Source organism: Ascaphus truei, chromosome 11, assembly GCF_040206685.1.
Source record: "Ascaphus truei isolate aAscTru1 chromosome 11, aAscTru1.hap1, whole genome shotgun sequence".
Taxonomy (NCBI): Eukaryota; Metazoa; Chordata; class Amphibia; order Anura; family Ascaphidae; genus Ascaphus; species Ascaphus truei.
The window spans coordinates 42,312,650-42,324,660 of NC_134493.1; the positions used below are offsets into that span (position 1 = coordinate 42,312,650).

The 12,011-nt window shown below is 50.3% G+C and overlaps 1 protein-coding gene across 5 annotated transcripts in view; it reads left to right on the top strand.

Annotated features, from left to right (window-relative positions):
• RAI1 (retinoic acid induced 1) overlaps window positions 1–12,011 on the top strand; it is a 137,129-nt gene that overhangs the window by 102,782 nt on the left and 22,336 nt on the right. The window lies entirely within an intron of this gene.

Sequence of the window (12,011 nt, forward strand, 5' to 3'; positions counted from 1 at the left end):
TATAGTAAAAACATGGTTTACTTGCATCTGAAATGAGATCTGTGTAGCTCTTTGTGTTTATTCGGTATACATCATCCTACCCCCTGCTCTGCATTCATCCACAATTTGCCACTCGTAAATGTTTAGAGAGGACCCACAACACAACAATGCTGTGTCATTTCCAGCTTGTGATGCGCTTTACACCTGATATTAACCCTTTCCCTGCTGAACACATTGCAAAGCATTGCGCGTAGTAGGTGCAGAGCGCAGTGTTGCTCCAGCCGTGACAGGGTTAAAAGCGGCAGTGTGAGGTATCGCGTCTCGCGATTTAGAAAGGCAATCAAGGCCCGCGTCGGCATCTGTCTCGCGCTGGCCAATGAGAACACTCCATCTCACTTGATGTAGGACGGAGGGCTCCTGATTGGCTGCAGCGCCACATCAGTCATTCACTCCAGATGTGAAGAGATGCACAATGTATCCCTGTTTATTTAAATGCTCTAATGGCGGGGGGGCTAGGACACCGTTACCATGGCAGCAGCTACTTTCTGATGGAGGTCAAGGAAAATGTCTGATCTCTGCTTTATACATATACTGTGTACATAGAAAACACAGCCTCATATGTCCATACACATGCAGAGCTTCGTGTGTGTGTGTGTGTGTGTGTGTGTGTGTGTGTGTGTGTGTGTGTGTGTGTGTATATATATATAGAGAGAGAGAGAGAGAGAGAGAGAGAGAGAGAGAGAGAGAGAGAGAGAGAGAGAGAGAGATTTACACATGTACAGTGTGTGTATATATGAACGCTGACTGCTTTGTAATTTCTTAAAACATGTTTTTGACCGTATTATACGTTGTGTTGCATATACACCTAAACTATGATTGTACATATACCCTGCTCCATAAATATTGGATGCACACAGATCAGTACAAGTTGCATACGCAGCCACTCACTGCCTGTGTCTACCCAAATATACACGGATTCAACCACGTGTGTGTGTGTGTGTGTGACACACACACACACACTGATCTGCATTGCAGCCTCTTGCAGTGAAGCAGCGGCCTTATTTTGCCCGAGCTTGGTTCCACACGCCTTCCCCACCCACTGGCCTCTGGGAATTTCCATGGCTTGCCGCTCTGCCTGGCCTAGGTCCACCCTCAGAAAGTGCAAGGCTTGGAATAAACAGAGAAAGTTCAATAAATATCCAGAATGACCCATCAGTAGGGGAGCGGCGTCTGCGCCGGAGCGTCTGTATATCACCTTTAATGTGGATCCGATTAAAACCTAATCACACGGAGCACAAAACCTCACGTTTTCCCCCAACAATCACAGCAGGTAGAAGGATTTACTGCGTCCTGGGAACACAACGGGCAGAGCCTCGATTCATCTAGTCTCTCAACCTATTATCATTCGCTCACAGAATAAAGCAGGCAGCTTTTGTGTGTGTGTGTTGAATGTTATGTTATTTAGAAGGTACTGACCATGTGTATAGGGCTGTACAGACATTGTATTGTGGACATAATACAGGGAAATATGGTACAGAGTGGGGAGAAAGGAGTGCCTGTCCTGCAGAGCTTGCAGTCTAAGTGGTATTTAATGAGACATACCGCCATGGTAGGAGTACATGTAGGGGTATTGATTTAGAGCGGGTCTCGGTGAGGTTTCAGACATGAGGTCAGAGGAGCAACCTTGCATAGCGAGGAACAGGGCGCGTGTAATGTAATACACTCCCAGAATCCCTCTGCGGGCGTCTAAGCCCTTCACACTCCGACGGGCCCCTCTGGCCGCTGAGAGGTTAATTCGTTCTGTAAAAGGAAGGACTTTTGTCTCATTCCCCCCCCCCCCATGGTGACCTTATCATTTCTGGTTTGCAGCCAGAATCACTGGCTGACCGACCCCAAAGGTCAAACCAGCTCTCTGTGGGTTATTAAGCTTTATATGCAGCGTTCTGCAGAGTTGGAACCATGTCCACTAAGCTAAGTATAGTGATGTGTAACACATGCTCCCACATTCCTATTAATATGTTCCGCTCCGGCTAATTATTGGAACAATAAAGGTAGAACACAGATCTGTGAAAAGTTCTAAGTAATATAGATAGCTAGGCACTCTCAGGACCAATAGATATAGAAAAAAGGACACGCTCTCCCTCTCTCTCTCTCCCTCCCTCTCTCCCCCCCTCTCTCCCCCCCCCCCCCTCTCTCTCTCCCCCCCCTCTCTCTCTCTCTCTCCCCCTCTCTTGCGCTTCTACATTTTTATATATTTACTTTCAGTGCATCCCGGCAGGTTTGCCCATTGATTACGTGAGTGCGGCTTTTCTATACAAGATACACAAACGAGACAATATTTAACATTCAATAAACTCATTGATTATAAAATATTACATCTAAACTCCAGAGAGAGGGCGAGAAACCCCCTGGAACCTGCTGTGAGGCGCGGGTTGGCGTTATAACATGTAAAATAAAAGCAGCGAGTACGTTATTTGTCAGGATATTTATTCAATGGACACAGCAGCTTCAGACCGCACAATGGGTCCGAGCCTGATTCGGGGAGCCTCTTAGGGGAGCCAGGGTGCCCCCCCATTAACCAGCATCTTACTTGTGTCTCTGGAAAATTCCTGCCCTTTTAAAGCTGCAGTCCAAGCTGCTGTTTTTTTAATTTTATTTTTTCCCCCATTTAATATGTGCATCAATACATTCCACACAATTATAGTGATTAGCTAAGTTGCCAATCGATCCGTTCTCCTGTGGTCGATTTAGCGAAGATTCGGCTCGGGGGTTCACTAAATGGCTGTCAGTGCAGCAGAAGAGAACCAAAGATGCAAAGTTCTGTGGGGCTGGTCATGTGACCAGGCAGTCGCTAGATACAATTGGTGCACTGCTAGAGAGAGGGCAGGGCTCAAAAAGGGGGTGTGCCAGAGCCTGTTTCAGCAGAGGAAGGGGATGTGACTTTGTAAATAGTTGCTATAGAAACAAAAAATGCTTGTTACATTATAATACATAAAAAATGTCATTCACAGTTGTTTTTAAACAAAAAAAATGCTACAAGTATTTTCTCATAGTACAGAACTGATTTATTGAAAAACACGTAGGATATTGCTTGGTCTGCAGCTTTCAGCTCCCTCCCATCCCCTGATCCCGTCCCTGTGGCTGTTTCTCCAATCACTTTGACGTTCTCTCCTTCCACACTGAAGACTACAGATCTAAAAGCAAGCTAGTGATTCTACAAATAATATATTGTGCTGGTGAGGGACAATAACCTGTTGTATTCATGCAACTTGCAATTACGTTTTAGACTCCTTCACGCAGCCACCTCTAGGGTGGAATCTCGGCACACTGTGCTGGTTTCTTGATCTGCACAGCAGCCTAAGGCGAAAATAAGGTCATGATTTCCCTATTACTGGTACTAGGCTGCTCATATACTGGGGGTTAGTGAAAGTGCTTTACCGATCATTGTTCTGTGCTGAATAGAGTCTTCTGTGCAGAGTGTGTGGGGAAGGGAGGGGGGGAAGAGGGGAAAGGGGGGGGGGGAGAAGCTGTATTTAGCTGCTCCGTGGTGATGAAAGATGGTGGAACCGTAACCAAGTGCAGCCAGATGCCACTTACACGCTTCCCACTCTGTCTCTACAAACAGTGGGTTACATAGGGAGAGACGCTAAAATACTGAAGGCGTAACCCCTAACGCTCCAGAAACCCCCTTCAGTGCTGGAGATGGCTATAACATATTGCAGAGGAAGAGGAGGGTGTGTGACCCTGGGGTAAGAGGAACGGGGGGGGGGGTCTAAGAGATGGGTGTGTATGTATGTATGTATATCTTTATATAGCACCCACAGCTGTTTTCGTTGCTTTACGAGAGACAATACAGTACTGGGAATTATAATACAATAAGTGAAACACATAAGATCAGACAATAGGAAAGGAAATCCCTGCCCCGGAGAGCTTACAATCTTAAGTGGTATGTTGGGAGAGTTACAGAGACAGCAGGTGAGGGAGTAAGTGCTGTAGATGGCAGTCGTTGGTAGAAATGATTATGGTCGTGGGACAATATCCAGACAATATTGGAGCACTTGATTTAAGATGTGAGTTTTAAGGTTTGTCTTGAAGGTGGGTCGAGAGGGTGAGGGAGGTCCACTGTTAAGGGGCGGTGAGGGAAAAGGTGTAAGGCGATAGAGAGCAGTAGAGGTGAAAGGGGTGAAAAGGAGACAGTTATGGGCAGAGCGCAGGAGACGCGCCGGGGCAAAGCGAGAGATTACAGCTGATGTGTAGGGAGGAGCAGATGAGTGGGGAGCCTTAAAGGTGAGGAGGAGAACTTTGTGAGTGATCCGAAACTTGATGGGAAGCCAGGAGAGGGATTTAAGGAGGAGAAATTTATAGGTGATCCACAATGTGATGGGAAGCCAGGAGAGGGATTTAAGGGGGAGAAATTTATAGGTGATCCACAAAGTGATGGGAAGCCAGGAGAGGGATTTAAGGAGGAGATGAGCAGAGACTGTTTTGGGAGAAAGTGAAAATATTCTAGCAGCAGAATTTTAGATAGATTACAAAGGAGAAAGTTGTGAGGCAGGGAGGCCTGTTAGCAGTATGTTACAGTAATCCAGACAGGAGAAGATAAGGGCATGCATTACAGGTTTAGCAGTAGCGTGACAGAGGAAAGGGCAGATCTTGGCAATATTCCGGAGGAAGAAGCGACAAGTTGTAGCCATGAATGTGAATGGAGAAGGAAAGGGAGGAGTCCAATGTCACTCCTGGGCAACGTGCTTTGGTGACAGGATAGGTGGTAGAACCATTAACAGAGATGGAAAAAGGGAATATTGGGCCAGGTTTAGGGGGGAAATACGAGGAGCTCAGTTTTAGCCATATCATGTTTAAGGTGGTGGATTGCCATCCACTAGGATATAGTCAGGAGGTTAATATCAGATCTGGCACTGGATTGCAAGTGTGAGGGCAGGGGGGTATAGATATATCTGTATCACCTGCATAGAAACGATATTTGTTTATAACAACATTAATATAGCGCCCTTATCCAGGCCAAAGGAGTTGATGAGGTCACCCAGTGATGGTGTGTACAGAGAGAAAAGGAGAGGTCCTAGAACAGAGCCTGGAGGTTACACCACCAGACAGATCGACAGAAGACGAAGACATGTTGGCAACACAGACCGAAAATGTGCTATTGGAGAGGTATGGTGAGAACCAGGATAGAGCTTTTGTTGCGGATACCAAAGGAGTTTAGAATATGGAGGAGAAGAGGTTGACCGACCATATCAAAGAAGCGGAGAGCGAGTAGGAGTAGTAGGGAAACATGACCATGGGATTTGGCCTCATGTTGATCGTTGGCTACTTTAGTGAGAGCACAGTCTGAGTGCGCTGTACGAAACCAGATTGTAACGGGTCCAGGAGGGCGTGGGAGTTAAGAAAGCTAACCGCACGGGAGAATATGAGACGTTGTAGCGGTTTGGAGGCAAAGGGCAGGAGGGATACAGGGCGGTAGTTAGTAAGGCTACGGCCGCCGGTGTCGGCTTACCCTTAAGAGACCTGATGAGGTGTAAGGGGATGGGATACAGAGGGCACGTGGTAGAGGGAGAAGAGAAAATCGTCTTGGGAACTTCCAGGAGAAAAGGAGTCGAGTGGAAGAAGGGGGTTTACTGTAGGTAGAGAGGAGGGGTGGCGTCAGAGATGGGGTGTGTGTGTAAGGGGAGTAGGAGGAGATGATGGGGTGTTGGAGAGGGGGGGGGGTCCCCTCCGGTTTAGGTAACTCTGGATTTCAGTCGAAAACGCAGAATTTCTCCAGCCGGAGCGATTAATGTCGGGATTCCAGTGGAATGTGAGCGATCGCCGCGAGTCCTGCAGGCTTTTCTCTCCCTCTCCTCCCCAGTTTAAGATTGTGTTGCTTTTATCTAAATCTTAAAGGAACCATCTGTTTCCAAAGGATATAAAAAGACCTCGGGGAAAGGCAATTTTGAGACTGTCTGGGAACTGAGACCTCATGACAGGCGTCTATTAACTTCTTCTATGCCAGGAGAGATTACAGACTGGCGTGGGTTAGGTAACCAATTGTAAGATCCTATCAGTGTTAAAAGATGTCTCTGTGGGAGGTATGTGTTCCTGATTGTGTATTAGGAGGGGTTAGAGGTTTATGTTCCTGATGTCTGTGTATTAGGAGGGTGTCAGAGGTATGTGTCCCTGATGCCTGTGTATTAGGAGGGTTGAGAGGTACGTTTCCCTGATGCCTGTGTATTAGGAGGGGGTGAGAGGTACGTGTCCCTGATGCCTGTGTATTAGGAGGGGTAAGAGGTACATGTCCCTGGTGTCTGTGTATTAGGAAGGGAATGGAGGAATTTGTGTATATATATCCATACGCGCACACACACACTTTTTAATGTCTGCTGGTCACAATGAAACACATTGTTGGAGCCTCTGTACAATGTTGCAGATCGGTCCTAGGGAAGGGGGCAGAATCTGCCTTCCTGCCCCGAGCCACTGAATATATCAGTATGGGACACTGTATTTAATCCTTTCCCGTGCACAGGAGCGGATGGTGCATATACATGGAAGTGTGAGTGTTACAGATGTTGGAGGTGTGTGTGAGTGTTACAGATGTTGGAGGTGTGTGTGAGTGTTACAGATGTTGGAAGTGTGTGCGAGTGTTACAGATGTTGGAGGTGTGTGTGAGTGTTACAGATGTTGGAAGTGTGTGCGAGTGTTACAGATGTTGGAGGTGTGTGTGAGTGTTACAGATGTTGGAGGTGTGTGTGAGTGTTACAGATGTTGGAGGTGTGTGTGAGTATTACAGATGTTGGAGGTGTGTGTGAGTGTTACAGATGTTGGAGGTGTGTGTGAGTGTTACAGATGTTGGAGGTGTGTGTGAGTGTTACAGATGTTGGAGGTGTGTGTGAGTGTTACAGATGTTGGAGGTGTGTGTGAGTATTACAGATGTTGGAGGTGTGTGTGAGTGTTACAGATGTTGGAGGTGTGTGTGAGTGTTACAGATGTTGGAGGTGTGTGCGAGTGTTACAGATGTTGGAGGTGTGTGCGAGTGTTACAGATGTTGGAGGTGTGTGCGAGTGTTACAGATGTTGGAGGTGTGTGCGAGTGTTACAGATGTTGGAGGTGTGTGTGAGTGTTACAGATGTTGGAAGTGTGTGCGAGTGTTACAGATGTTGGAGGTGTGTGTGAGTGTTACAGATGTTGGAGGTGTGTGTGAGTGTTACAGATGTTGGAGGTGTGTGTGAGTGTTACAGATGTTGGAAGTGTGTGCGAGTGTTACAGATGTTGGAGGTGTGTGTGAGTGTTACAGATGTTGGAGGTGTGTGTGAGTGTTACAGATGTTGGAGGTGTGTGTGAGTGTTACAGATGTTGGAGGTGTGTGCGGCTAAGGAAGAGTTCTTCTGCTTGTGTCCCCTCACTGGTCATTATCACTCTTATCTTAATTCTTCCCATACTGCAAAAAGGACTCACAACTTTCTCCCTTACAACCTATCCAACATTCAGCTGCTAGAATCATTTCATTTTCTCCCAGAACAGTCTCTGCTCATCTCCTCCTTAAATCCCTCTCCTGGCTTCCCATCAGGATCCGGATCACTCTCAAAGTTCTCCTCCTTACCTCCAAGGCTCCCCACTCATCTGCTCCTCCCTACGTATCTCTCTATGCTTCTGCTCGTCTCCTGTGCTCTGCCCATAACTGTCTCCTCTCCACCCCTTTCACCTCTACAGCTCTCTCTCACCTCAAACCATTTCCCCACACTTCCCCTTACCTGTTGAACTCCCTCACACTCGGTATACACCAAGCACCTTCTCTCCCCTCCTTAAAACTCACCTCTTAAATGAAGCATCCCTATAGCCTGGACTCATGGCTGCTGTCCCACACCCACAGCGCCCCTACCAACCATTGTGGCCAAGCACTGCCATCTACTGCACTTACTCCCTCATCTACTGCACTTATTCCCTCACCTGCTGTCTCTGTAACTCTCCCAACATACCACTTAGATTGTAAGCTCTCCGGGGCAGGGATTTCCTTTGCTATTGTCTGATTTTGTTTACTCCACTTATTGTATTAGAGTTCCCTGTGCTGTATCGTCTCTTTTGTAAAGCGCTGAGCACACTGTGGGCGCGATATAAATAAGGATATACATACGTATAGAATGGATATATGTAGGTTGGAAACCCTGATTGAGAGATGTGTGAGCGAGTCGTCCCGTGTCGGCAGGAATCCTGGAGCTGATAGTTCTCTTTCTGCTCACGCTCGGTGCTCTGATAGTTCTGCTGGAAGCAGGTGCGGGAGTCACAAACTCAGGGGCAGAGGATGCTACACAGTAACAGTGTGTCAGCTCCACTCAGCCGCAGCGCATCTGCACAGACATTAACCCCTTTGCTTCCAGAGGGATCTGCAATGCATAGCAGGGAGCTTGTGCACTTGTATTATGTTGCAGTCTGCAAAATACTCTTTGCACGCACACGATTAAATACACGGACACACCATCACTGGAACAGACCCAGGTTTACACACGCGGGCACAGATTTGCACGCTCACACCTTGCTCTGTGCTTCTTTCCCCGGGATGCATGATTCTATTCCTTGCGAATCGATGCCAATACGTAGATTGAACCCAAATCCCGTGGGGCATAGGGCTCTCGAAGGGTTAAACAGAACATGAAGGTGAGGGCAGCGCCGAGTCTCTGCCCTGTGCATCACCCGAGGGCGCAGGGGGGCTACTAGTCTCTGTAGCTCTGTGCTGAGGCGGTGGGCATGCATTGCAGTCTGGCATCGGAATGTATGAGGCTGCGCTTATAGTACTGGCGCATCGCCGTCGCCAGTACTTGAAGCCTGTCGCGGGTGCCCATAGAGGGCGCGACGGCGATGCGCAGCGACAAAGCTACCAAACTCTCCCAAGTCAAGGGAATTTGCGATTAACAGCGGCGGCAGCGTGACGTGAGCGGTTCAGCCAATGAGGGTGAACCGCTCACGGCGACGCCTCCGCCACGCCTCCTGTCGCCCTCCCTTGGTCTCCTGCACCAGAGTGCAGGAATCGCAATAGCTGCGGCGACGGATGACGTCAGCGGTCGCGTAGCCGGTACTATAAGCGCAGCCTAATGTCCCATGCGCAGGAGATGCGTTACTGTGGCATGGGAAACGTGCAGCAATGTACGACAGAGAAGTATCACACAGCACCCTCGGGCATTACAGCCGGTTCCGTTAACCCCCTGCTGCCTGTAATGCATTGTTTTGGATATCGCAAACACAATATGAAGAAAGCTCCAGCCCATGGGAGGCCAACTCCAGTCCTCAAGGGCCACCAACAGGTCAGGTTTTCAGGATATCCCTGCTTCAGCACAAGTGGCTCAGTCGAAGGATATCCCTGCTGCAGACCCATTCTGCTACCAATCCTTCTACAATCACTGTGACGAGCGCCTGGCTTTGTCACGTTTCCCGTAGTAATGCTGGATTATTTACTGCAGTTTGTATACAAATTTATTTGGGGGGGGGGCATTGCACCCCCCTCCCCCCCCCCCAAAAAAAACACCGCAGGTGAAGGCGTTAAACACCGAGCTTCCACGGGCAACAACCTCCACCTTGTGATATTGGGCATATCACACATATTCAGCATCAAGGGCTCACTCTCACTCATTTGTATGCAGCGTCTGGCTGCAGAAAGCACCTCCTGTGCGGCTTCAAACATATATCATGTAATGATCTTCCTCTGCACAAATCACTGGGAGGGAGCCAGCTGATAGGGGAAGGGGGGGGGGAGAGAGAGGATGGGTTAGAAGGGAGGGAGAGAGGATGGGTTAGAGGGGAGAGAGAGAGGATGGGTTAGAGGGGAGAGAGAGAGGATGGGTTAGAGGGGAGAGAAAGAGGATGGGTTAGAGGGGAGAGAGAGAGGGTGGGTTAGAGGGGGGGAGAGAGGGTGGGTTAGAGGGGAGAGAGAGAGGATGGGTTAGAGGGGGGAGAGAGGGTGGGTTAGAGGGGGGGAGAGAGGGTGGGTTAGAGGGGGGGAGAGAGGGTGGGTTAGAGGGGGGGAGAGAGGGTGGGTTAGAGGGGGGGAGAGAGGGTGGGTTAGAGGGGGGGAGAGAGGGTGGGTTAGAGGGGGGAGAGAGGGTGGGTTAGAGGGGGGAGAGAGGGTGGGTTAGAGGGGGGGAGAGAGGATGGGTTAAAGGGGGGGAGAGAGGGTGGGTTAGAGGGGGGGAGAGAGGGTGGGTTAGAGGGATGGTTAGAGGGGGGAGAGGGTGGGTTAGAGGGGAGAGAAAGAGGATGGGTTAGAGGGGGGAGAGAGAGCATGGGTTAGAGGGGGAGAGAGAGGATGGATTAGAGGGGCGAGAGAATGGGTTAGAGGGAGTAGGGAGAGGATGGATTAGAGGAGGAGAGAGGCTGGATTAGAGGGGCAGGGAGAGGATGGGTTAGAGGGGAGGCGAATGGGAGAGAGGATGGGTTAGAGGGGGGAGATAGAAAGGATGGGTTAGAGGGGGAGGAGGAAGGGTTAGAGGGGGCAGAAAGGATGGGTTAGAGAGGGGAGAGAGGGTGGGTTAGAGGGGGGAGGGAGAGGATGGGTTAGAGGGCGAGGAGGATGGGTTGGAGGAGGGAGAGAGGATGGGTTAGAGCAGCGGTGCACAAAATGGGGACGGGAGAATTTCTAGAGGGGGGGGCGCGGGTGGTTTCAGAGGCCCCGCGCCTTTTCCCCACGGCGTTTAAATTAAATGCCGGGGGAGGTGTGAGGCCTCTGTAACTCCCTTACCTGCTCTCTGTCAGGTCTTCGGTGATATGTCGCCATGGCAATGCAGCGTCAAATTACGCCGCGGGGTCATGGAACGTCATGCGTCGTCATGGTAACGCGCGTCCAATGACGTGGCGGGTGACATGACCTCACATGACCCGTGAGTCATTGGCGTGGGGGGGTGCGAACGCTGCGGTTCCCGGGCAGGGGGGGGGCGCAGCTTAAGAAGTTTGCGCACCCCTGGGTTAGAGGGGGGAGAGAGGATGGGTTAGAGGGGGGAGAGAGGATGGGTTAGAGGGGGGAGAGAGCGAGAGAGGATGGGTTACAGGGGAGAGAGGATGGGTTAGAGGGGGGAGAGAAAGGATGGGTTAGAGAGGGAGGGAGGATGGGTTAGAGGGGGGAGAGAGGATGGGTTAGTGGGGGGAGAGAGGATGGGTTGGAGGGGGGAGAGAGGATGGGTTAGAGGGGGGGGAGAGGATGGGTTAGAGGGGGGGGGAGGATGGGTTATAGGGGGAGAGAGCGAGAGGATGGGTTAGAGGTGGGAGAGAGAGGATGGGTTAGAGGGGAGAGAGAGGATGGGTTAGAGGGGAGAGAGAGGATGGGTTAGAGGGGAGAGAGAGGGTGGGTTAGAAGGGAGAGAGGATGGGTTAGAGGGGAGAGAGGATGGGTTAGAGGGGAGAGAGAGGGTGGGTTAGAGGGGGAGGGAGGATGGATTAGAGGGGGGGAGAGAGAGGATGGGTTAGAGGGGGGGAGAGAGAGTATGGGTTAGAGGGGGGGAGAGAGAGGATGGGTTAGAGGGAAGAGAGAGGATGGGTTAGAGGGGGGAGGATGGGTTAAAGGGGGGGAGAGCGAGAGGATGGGTTAGAGGGGGAGAGAGCGAGAGGATGGGTTAGAGGGGAGAGAGAGGATGGGTTAGAGGGGAGAGAGAGGATGGGTTAGAGGGGAGAGAGAGGATGGGTTAGAGGGGAGAGAGAGGATGGGTTAGAGAGGAGAGAGAGGATGGGTTAGAGGGGAGAGAGAGGATGGGTTAGAGGGGTTGAGAGGATGGGTTAGAGGGGGTTGGAGAGGATGGGTTAGAGGGGGGAGAGAGAGGATGGGTTAGGAGTGAGAGAGAATTGGTTATTAGGGGTGAGGATTGGTTGGGTGTAGAGAGATGATGGGTTAGAGGGGGGAGAAAAAGGATGGGTAAGAAGAGGGGGAGAGAATGGGTAAGATGGGGGGGATAGAGAGAGGAAGGGTAAGGAGAGGGTGAGAGAGGGAGGGAGAGGATGCTAAGGAGCGGGAGGATAGAGGATGGGTAAGGAAGGGGGAGAGAGGATGGGAAATGGAGGGGGGG